Genomic DNA, 10,919 nt, shown 5'->3' with positions numbered 1-10,919 from the left:
GACTTAACTAGGCAGAGGACCCATTGACTTCAGATGAGTTACAGCAGTGCTGCAATAGCAGTTTGGTGTTTGGAGTTTGGGCTTGCACAGTCTGAACAGCAGGCAAGGGTCCTCGGTGAGATAAATGGCGCCAGAGAGTTTGGATTTGGGGAAGGGTTGTCAGTGATCCCTCAATCTTCCCCTCATATTCTTGCTTTCCCCCTCCAGTGCTACTGCTCTATGCCTTGCCTCACTTCCTCTTTTTCTCCCTTCGCCTTCTGCAATTCTTAATTATTAACTTTATTTTTACCCCGCCTTTCTCCCCGAGGGACTCAAGGCGGCTTACAACAAAAGTTAAAAACATAATTTTTTTTTTAAAAATGGAGTGGTTACCATTATCTTGCCACTCCCTGCTCATCCTCCCTTCCGCACCAGTTGGGGCATTTGGTGGGCCACTGAGATACAGGTAGCTGGACTAGATGGGCTTATGACCTGATCCAGTGGACTGATCCTGATGTACTTATGTTCAGTTCCACTGTCTTTGCTAGTCTCATCCTCTGGGAGAACCTGGAAGTGGTGCAAGGCAGTTGTTACAGCAACCGTAGCAACCATCTGCTCATCTGGGGAGAAACCCAGAAGTGACATCACATGAAATCATGACATCATTGCCCCATAGGCAGGGCTGTATGTTGCAACTCTGGTTAGTCATTGACTTTTCAAGATGAGTAAACAGCAGTTGTTAGCTTTTAGCATCTGTTCAATCAAATAATGCAACCCACAAAGATAACATGTGCTGGGTAGGTTTAATATCTTACCTACAAATGTACTAAGAGCAGCGACTGTTACCCTGCACATGCCCGATCTCGTCTGATCTCAGAAGCTAAGCAGGGTCAGGCCTGGTTAGTACTTGGATGGAGACCGCCTGGGAATACCGGGTGCTGTAGGCTTATACCATAGTCTTTCAAGACTGAAGCTTGCCAACCATTTCACTAGAGCAAGAATTTAATAGACCATTGGAAAGTCCCCAGTCATGTTCTTGCGACCTGACCTCAAAAGAGTCCTTGACCCATGTACTTTTGTATTGTACCCACTATATTGATTTACGCCATTGATTTCTATATCCATTCCTGGAAAGCTTTCATGCTTCAGATACAGACTTGGTTCGGTACTTGTTAGATGGGAGAAATTAGTGCCGCTCATCAAATATAGCAAAATTATATATTTAAGGCACTGTTGAGGCGTAAATTCCTCTGTATTTCTTTGCCTGATCAATGATTGGTGGCTACCCTGAATGTTTTAATTTTGTTTTCTTGTTGGATTGTTTATGCTAATAAAGGTGGAATGAATGAATGAATGAATGAATGATAACATGTGAAGTTTCTCAATTTGCATTTTTTTTTTTTGAATGAGAAGAATTTTCAAGGTGAGGAAACCTGTCTTGTAATGCACATTATGATCTTAGGAAAGTGTACTTTGAGCCCATTCATTTTGAATTTTGGTTGTGTTATTATTAGGACACACTCTGATGAATGTGTTTGGGCTCAGTTACAGACCTATAAGCAAAGCGACCACTTCTGTGACATCTAAGACTTAAAGATCAGAGACTGCATCTTATCCAGCAAACTGGACTTTTTAACACTTGTGGTCCAAACCTCATTGTATGCTGGTGTGATGTGAGGTCCGCCAGCGTGGAAGCCTCTCCACTGATCTGCATAGCACTCTCTCACAGGATTCACCAATGGCCCTTCATTATGTATGCCAACAAGGATAGGATTGCACCATTAACCTCCTAGCTTTTCTCCTGATTGGGAACTCAAATGATTTCTAACAGAAGATCTAAAGCAATTCCTGGAATTTATTAAAAAAATTAAAAAAAAATCTACAGCAGCACAAGCAAATCTAATGGAAGGGGAGCAAATTAAATGAAGAGGGATGCTGGGAATGTCTGCTGTTTTTCACTTTCGTTCTTCACTGACAAGGAGGGCGCCAGGGGTACATTGTGGCATAGAAATTCAGGTGGTGGGAGCCACCACTGAGAAGGCCTTTCTACATGTCACTTCCAGCCTAACCTCTGAAGGCTGCAAGGGAGTCACCCTCTCAGACTATTGCATGCAGTACAGCTGAATGGTAAGCTGAGACAAAATCACCCCCCCTTCTTGTAATGAAAGATAGATGTCCTTCATTTACACTAAGGATCCTTGTTATTGGCAACCTTCAGTCTCAAAAAGACTCTGGTATTGTGCTCTGAAAGGTGGTTCTGGAACAGCGTCTATTGTGGCTGAAAAGGCCAATTCGGGAGTGACAATCCCTTCCACACTGGGAGCAAGTGCGGTCTGGCCCTGGTCTGTATCCTGGCTAAGGGCCTTCCTTCTTTGCCTCTTTGCCTCAGACTGTTGGCCAAGTGCCTCTTCAAACTGGAAAGGCCATGCTGCACAGCCTGCCTCCAAGTGGGCCGCTCAGAGGCCAGGGTTTCCCACCTGTTGAGGTCCATCCCTAAGGCCTTCAGATCCCTCTTGCAGATGTCCTTGTATCACAGCTGTGGTCTACCTGTCAGTCCAAAATCTTGGCAGTCCTTGCTAAAACGATCCATGAGCTGCTGGAGATCTTTGGCAGAGTGGTAGTGACAAAGAAGGTATGGAGGATAGGCTGTTACCCATGCAGCAAATCCCCCCCCCTCTCCACGTCGCTGAAATGGTCCAATGGATATGCTTGCTGGATGCCTGCTGGTTTTCTCGGGCTATAGAAATGTTTGGTCAATGGTCATCAATGCAGTCCTGGGAGATTGCCTTGTCTTTCTTTCAGGTCAGGAAGATTGGACAGTGATTGAATGTCACCAGCGCTCTATGAATATGCAAGCTGGCATTTGTCAAATCTGTCATCACTGTCACTTTGTCATTCCTGCGATGTGCAAGGTTGCTGGATTTTGGCATCTCTTTGCCTCTCTGTGAAGTCATCAAAAATATCGGTTTCAGGGACTGATGCAAAACGAAGGTTTGCTGGCGTCTTCAGGTTTGCTCTATCAGAAGCAGGACAGTCATTAATGAAGAAAAATATCCATGATCCAAAATTTGCCCTTCTGCCGAGTGTGCATGACAGTCCCACTGATTGCTTACTGCGCGCGTAAGAGTGGCAAATCTACTAGTTTGACTTAACAAGATCACTCGTAAAGAGGACTCTATATAGGGCACAAGCAGAGACGACTGACCATCTTCTGCACAAGGAAAGGTGATTCTGTTGCCCCTTTTTAAGTTCCTTTGCAGTGGTAATTTTAACGTGTAAGAGCTCACCGTGATGCCTTAATTGGAAAGAGGACAGAGCAAATCCATGAAACAAGAGGCATATAGGGCGCGATCCTAACTCACTTTCCAGCATTGACATAAGGGCAATGCAGCTCTAAGGTAAGGGAACAAACATTCCCTTACTTTGAGGAGGCCTCCGTGAGTGACACCCAACTGCAGGATGCAGCACACGTCCCATTGGCACTGCTATGCCAGTGCTGGAAAGTTGGTTCTGATTTGGCCCATACTTCTACAAGGTCTAGAGCAGTCCATCTTGTTCTGTATAGTCCACATTGACTGGCAGTTGACTCACAGCCCAATCATATCCACACTTTTCTGGGAGTAAGCCCCAATGGACTCTAATGGGACTTAGTTCAGCGTAGACCATGCCTAGGATTGGGCTGTCAGACAGCAGTTTTTTCTCCAACCTATCGAGATTGCATACAGAAAGTCCCAAATTCAAAGCATGTTTTTTTTTTTTTTAACCGCTGAACTACCACATCCTCTCCAAGAATAGAATCAGGGAACCTGTTGTGAATGAAGTAAGAGTGTTATGAATGAAGTTTTCTTGGGGAAAGAAACCTTATTTCCCTTACTCTTACTCTTACTTATTTCCCTTACTCCCCTACACATCTTCTCAGCGGTCTCAGTGCGGTCACTGCAACCTTAACGCCAACACTGGAGTGCCTTACGGCACTTTTCATGACACCTGGAGCTGGTGATTTAGGCAAGAGCATGGGCGGTAAGCCCAATTGGATCAGGCTGCCCATTGGCAGAGTGGTCCCTGAGGCATCTGGTGGGCCACTGTGAGATGTAGGAAGCTGTACTGGTTGGCAACCTTCAGTCTCGAAAGACTATGGTATAAACCTACAGCACCTGGTATTCCCAGGCAGTCTCCCATCCAAGTACTAACCAGGCCTGACCCTGCTTAGCTTCCGAGATCAGACAAGATCGGGAGATAGTGTTCAGTATAGGGAGATAGTTGGCAACCTTCAGTCTCAAAAGACTATGGTATAAGCCTACAGCAGCCATTATTCCCAGGCGGTCTCCCATCAAAGTATTAACCGGGCCTGACCCTGCTTAGCTTCCGAGATCAGACAAGATTGGGCATGTGCAGGGTAATAGTTGAGATACAGGAAGGCTAGAGGGCTTTTGGCCTGATTCAGTGTGGCTCTTCTTATGTTCTTATGTCCATATGCCCACTTCATTTCCCCGCATGTCTTGCCACATTTCAGGCCTCTCAATAAAGGGAAAAATGACATCTTGTTTGACCCCAGCATTGCCAACCCGCTAAAGGCCACATTTTGGGAACAATACGAGCCCTTATTAATCAGACCCACTTTGATTTATACGACCTTATTTCATAATATTTTAGCAACACATCTTGCCAACGGAAATCATAAATCAACAATTGCTCTCATCGCTACCAGCAGGACAGTTTTCATCTCTGCTCCGAGTGGGGAAATTTGCAGGGGATGTGATTCATCACCAAAAGAATGTGCACAGTTGCAAGAGCCCCACATGGGAAATAACGATCGGAGGGGGAGAAAAAACACTTTGCTGAGAGTAACATTTCAACTAATTGCCTCAATTCACAGGCAAGCGACATAAGAGCCGAGAACTTGTTGTCTTTCATCTGCTTCTGTGACCAACTCTTTGGTTCATGAGTGATGATGCAAGAGGAAGCCGAAAACATAACAATCTATTTGGTGGCATCCAGGGAAAAAGCCATCTGCATTTGGGTTGCCATACATAAGGAGATGCCAGCTGGTCCCCCGGGAAGCGCAGCTGCCTTAAGCCGGGAGATGTGACACATCATAGTGATGGAGGCTGGAGGGGAGTGATTCGTTTCCCGGAAAGGAACATCAAGGTGTGCAGCAATGCTTCGGCAATGCTTTATAGTCCCCTAGTGAAAATGTGCTCAGGTTCAGCTCGTTTCTCATGCTGTTTTTCGACATGATGATTATACCACTTTTGCTTTGTGAATATTTTTCATCTCAGTGTGTTTTCTCGTGGCACGAACCAGTGCAATATGGTATGACACGCAGGCCAGAAGGGGGGAGAGGCCATTGGGGTTAGTTGGCATGAGCCTACAATTTTGTGGGTATCTGCAAGAGAGATCTGAAGGCCTTAGGAGTGGACCTCAACAGGTGGGAAACCCTGGCCTCTGAGCGGCCCGCTTGGAGGCAGGCTGTGCAGCATGGCCTTTCCCAGTTTGAAGAGACACTTGGCCAACAGTCTGAGGCAAAGAGGCAAAGAAGGAAGGCCCTTAGCCAGGGAGACAGACCAGGGACAGACTGCACTTGCTCCCGGTGTGGAAGGGATTGTCACTCCCGAATCGGCCTTTTCAGCCACACTAGACGCTGTTCCAGAACCACCATTCAGAGCACGATACCAGAGTCTTTCGAGACTGAAGGTTGCCAACGCTGATATTCTAAGAGGGTTAGGGCCCAATCTTATCCAATTTTCCAGCACCGGTGCAGTCCCAATGCAGACCCCAGGTAAGGGAACCAATGTTCCCATACCTTAAGGAGGTCACTGTGACTGCCTTCCCACCACAGGATGCAGTACACACGTCATTGACATGGCTGCACCGGCACTGGAATCTAGGATAGGATAGGGCCCTTAAGGGGCATCTTTTAGCACTAAATATTAAAATTTGAAAGATGATTAAGGGTGCAATCCTAACCAACTTTCCAGCACTGACTTAGCTGCAGTGTAGCCCCCAAGGTAATCCCCTGGGGGCTGGGGATAAGAATAGGCCCTCGGTTTGGCTGTACTTATCCTAAGAGGCGACTAAACAGCCACCGGGTAGATGGGACTCGTCAGCCTGGGAAGGCAGCTCATCTGAGAGAAGGAAAACTCTGATCCCAAACCTCCACTGCCTTGTGGCTACATCCAGTTATGGAAAAGGCTTCAGGAGTCAACCTCGAGGCAAAATCCGGAGCCGGAGTCTCTGAGGCAGTTCATGGCTGAACACAGTCACGTTCTGGCAACTCATGCGACGCCGCTGGAACCAACCGTATTGGCCTCTGCCTTTCCATTGGACCATTTCAGCGACGTGGAGAGGGGGGATTTGCTGCATGGGTAACAGTCTATCCTCCATACCTGCTTTACCCAGGAGAGTAAAGTACTCTCGCTTCGCGCACTGGAGAGGACACTCTGTTCCAGAGCCACCATTCAGAGTGTGACACCATAGTCTTCCGAGACTGAAGGATGCCAACAACAGCCCCCAAGGTAAGGTAACAAACATGCCTGGGGAGGCCTCCATGACTACCTCCACACTGGAGGATGCAGTGTACTACAATTTTAACAAGATGTTTGGTGTTGAATATGTGAATGTTTTTGCCTTTGATGATGTTTGTGAATTATGGACAATTGGAAGGTCCCGGAGATTCCCATGGTATTAAGATGTGGAGATCCCCACGGTATTAAGATGAGTTTAATACTGCTTATTGGCTTGTTGAAATATTTAGTAGACAACCCAAGAGAACAATATTATTCAGTGGTTCCCAAACTGGTGAGTCACGACCCACCAGCCTGGGAAGCACTGGCCAATGCCCCTTTCAGGGGCAGGGCAGGGGGAAGTCAGCAATGTGATCCCCTGGACCACGTTGCTGCTGGGGATGGAAGGGGGTTATTTTCTTACTTGTGGCCAGTGCTGCAGTCCTGGAGGGTCTGGGGGTGGAGGGTGCAGGGAGCCCCCCCCATGCCTGCAAAACTGTAAAAAAGAAGACAAAAAAACAGGTATTCCTGGTTTTTGCAACGAGGCGAGAGAGGGGTGGAACTGGCTGAACCCTGCTCTGCTGGATCCTATAATCCAGGGGTGCCCAAACCCCAGCCCTGGGGCCGCATGCGGCCCTCAAGGCCTCTCAATGTGGCCCTCAGGGAGCCCCCGTCTCCAATGAGCCTCTGGCCCTCCAGAGATTTGTTGCAGCCCGCACTGGCCTGACGCAACTGCTCTCAGCATGAGGGTGACTGTTTGATCTCTCATGTGAGCTGTGGGATGAGGGCTTCCTCCACTGCTTGCTGTTTCACGTCTGTGATGCAGTAGCGGCAGCAAAGGAAAGTCCAGCCTTGCTTTGTGCAAGGCCTTTTATAGGCCTTGAGCTATTGCAAGACCTTCATTCATTCATATCAGTTCCACCTCTAGTATATTAATTTATGTAAACATGTAAATTTATTCAAATTTTAAATGGAAATTAATTCTTTTTCCCCCGGCCCCTGACACAGTGTCAGAGAGATGATGTGGCCCTCCTGCCAAAAACTTCGGACACCCCTGCTATAATCCATGTTAGGCTGAAAAGCGTAACACAGAGCCCCTCCAGTCTGCCCCTGCAAAATAGCTGGCGCAGACTGGAGGAGACCTATTGTGAGGCCTGCGCTCTTACCCAGGGGAAGATGACAAAAGTCGTCTTCCCCAAGGAGACTCCAGCAGCTGCTGTGGCACCCGTAGGATGCAGCAATAGCCATTTCAGCATGGCTGCTGCTCTGCGCACCAGGCAGTTTAGGATTGGGCTAAAAAATATGGTATCAGCTGGATGCAAAAGACACCATAATTTTTATTCATGTCAGACTGAATTTAAGAAAATAAGAACATAAGAACAGCCCCACTGGATCAGGCCATGGGCCCATCTAGTCCAGCTTCCTGTATCTCACAGCGGCCCACCAAATGCCCCAAGGAGCACACCAGATAACAAGAGACCTGCAAGGCTTCCTGGGAATTGTAGTTAAGAACATAAGAACAGCCCCACTGGATCAGGCCATAGGCCCATCTAGTCCAGCTTCCTGTATCTCACAGCGGCCCACCAAGTGCCCCAGGGAGCACACAAGACAACAAGAGACCTCATCCTGGTGCCCTCCCTGTTAATGTTAATGTTGTGGACATTTCTGGAGCCTAATGTATGTTTAGTGCTTACTGCAGAGGAAATTGTAGGAAACTAACATCAGAAGGCATGCATATTTGGAATTCTGAATCTATTTCTATTTCTGTTTCTATCTATTCTGAACCTATTGCTAATTTTAAGGAGGGCTAGTAATTTCTGATGAGCAATTTTAATGGACTGATGAGCCCCTATCTAAGAAACAGGGATGCACATTCATTTAGTAATGAATGGGGGAAAAATGAACTAAATGGGGTCCATTCTTTATCCTTCGTTGCAAAACAAAATATTTGGGCTGTCATCCTATTGACCATACTAGGGCTTTTCCATTTTAATTATCAGTAGTTAGAAAGATGAAGCAAGGTATGACACATGGGCATTTATTTAAGTTTTCATTTATAACTTGGATAGCTTCACTGACAGTATGCTAAAGTTCTGTAAGCCAAACTGAAGTTTGCGTCAGTGAGTTGGACTTGGAATTTTATGAACAATTTAAATTTCAGGGCTTATTGAAGTGAAATGCTTTTATTTTTTTTTTTTAACTGAAGTTTAACTAAACAAATACTGATGTGGCTATATGATTCTAAGCCATATATACATTTGGATATATTTTTAGGAAGCATGCATAAATAGTCACAAATTCAATAGGATTACCGATGCATGCTTATGGATCAACACATTTATACGTTCAGATGAGGAAGATATATAAAATATAACAACATTTCTCAAACTGTGTGTCGGGACCCACTTGATGGGTTGTGACCTATTTCAAGTGTGTCCCATAGAGCTTCCAACAAAAACATGGGTAATGGAAAGATCAGATAACTAATTGCCTGAACCCTTGAGGCTATTCAAAAACCAGAGAACTGGTAACTGCCCTTTCAAGAGCTGAGCTCCTGCCGTTTGCAAGTTTGTGTAAATATAGAGAGATAAATATCTGAGCATCTTTCTTCTGGTGTGTTTTTTACCCAGAGTCCATCAATGGCAGGTAGTGCAGGGCAAGTGAAGACTGGCTCACACATAATTTTGCCCCTCAAGCTTTGAGGCTATCCATTAAACCTGCCACATTATAGATCAAGAAATGGATCAAGTTTTTTTCTTTTCTTTTTTTTTTTTGCAAATAAATGTTACTTGTAAATAAATAAAAAATATATTAGTTCTTTCTAGATCACCTTTTTTAAAAGACTCATATAGCTAGTTGAGTCTCAATACAGTGTCATTTTAAAAAGTGGGTCCCGGCGCTCACTTTTGAGAACCACTCTGCAGACCACTGAAATGGAACTTTCCATGGATTCTGAAACAAGCTTCGCACCTACAAAATTATCAAAAATTTTTTTTAAAAAAATACCAGAATGGTAGACCACTTTGTATTTAATCTGTTACACAGGCTCGTTCCGGGCAGGAAGACAGAGACACATCTAACAATGAAGGCTGTAAGTGAACATGAGATAGTACAACATTTCATGCCAGTCCAAGGATATGTGATCAGACAGAACCCTCGGACTGAACAAGGAAAGCCAAACAAAACCTTTCTGCAATTCTTTTTGAACACTTGTGAGGTTTCTGAAAGTAGAAGAATCCAACCTTTACTCCGCCATTCCCACAAAGGCCTCCTGCATTTCCTGTGCCAGAATTGCAAAAATGAAGAAAAGAGACTTCCTGTGGCACTTTCTTGCTGTTTATACGCCTGATCCAATTGTTGCTCAGTATCTTTTTACTGGCAGTACAGTAACTGCGCCCAGGAGTTTTGTGCATTTCTCGTTTTTAGAAAATCCTGCTCCCTCTTATGTCAAAGATGACTTTAGGTTATTTCATAGCCCATTAAGAAAAAAAAATAAGTGGGATTAGGAGATGACCAAAAGCAGTTGTCATCTCTTTCAGAACAGTCCTCGACCATCCGTCTCTTTTTAATTAAGTGAAGGGCTAGGGTTCTTAAGTACAGCATGGAGATGAAGGCAGATCTAGTGCTTTGAACAAGTATTTGTTCCCCCATTTCAACTGTAAAGGTGCGTCCTCCGTATCTGCAGATTCGGAACCCGTGGATTTGACTGACCACTGTGTTCTGAACCTGCAGTTGCAGACCTCATCTGACTTCCTGGATGCAACTGGAAATACCTTCACATTCAGAAGGCATCTTCACATCCAGGAGGTTTTCTGAGGTTTCCTCGTGTCTCCAAAGGCCTGCCAGAAGCCTCAGAGACACACTCTTTTAAAAACCAGAAGTGCATTTTTGAAGCCTTCTGCCGGCCTTCTGAGTCATAAGGAGATTGTGCACTGCCTCCTCACGTCTCAGGACACATCTGAAGGTACTTCCAGTTGCATCGAGAGGTCCTATTAGGATCAATTTGTGGATTTAATTAGCCACGGATTTCTGTATCCATTGTGGCCCAGGAATGGATCCCCTGCTGATAATGAGGTCCAACCAGTACATAAGTGAGAGTCATCCATTGCATTTTGGCTAGGGGTGATTTATTTATAGGAAGAGGGGAAGTAATGTTTCAAAGTTCTTAGCAAGTGGTGCAGCTAAGATTGTGCATCCCTGGTAGATACTTCAGAGCTTGAGATAATAAAAAAGCCCACGGGAGTGTGGAAAGCACTCCACATGTTTTATCTTGCAGTTGTTCTTACAACAACCCTGAAAGTTAAGTATTTAGTTGAGATTTACACCTTGCCTTTCCCCTTGATAATTTGTGATTGCATATGTCAGCACAGCGGTCACTGCACCAGCACAAGCAGAGACTAGAATTGTGTCCTCAGACATCTACACAGATAGAGAGAG

At 45.4% G+C, this 10,919-nt stretch overlaps 1 pseudogene; it reads right to left on the bottom strand.

The window, feature by feature from the left end:
- Window positions 1-4,121: 4,121 nt before the first annotated feature.
- LOC136663518 (5S ribosomal RNA) lies at window positions 4,122-4,244 on the bottom strand (annotated as a pseudogene).
- Window positions 4,245-10,919: the final 6,675 nt, after the last annotated feature.

This window comes from Tiliqua scincoides, chromosome 12 (assembly GCF_035046505.1).
Source record: "Tiliqua scincoides isolate rTilSci1 chromosome 12, rTilSci1.hap2, whole genome shotgun sequence".
Lineage (NCBI taxonomy): Eukaryota > Metazoa > Chordata > Lepidosauria > Squamata > Scincidae > Tiliqua > Tiliqua scincoides.
The sequence above is the reverse complement of the archived record's forward strand: the minus strand, read 5'-3'. Positions and strand labels throughout refer to the sequence as shown.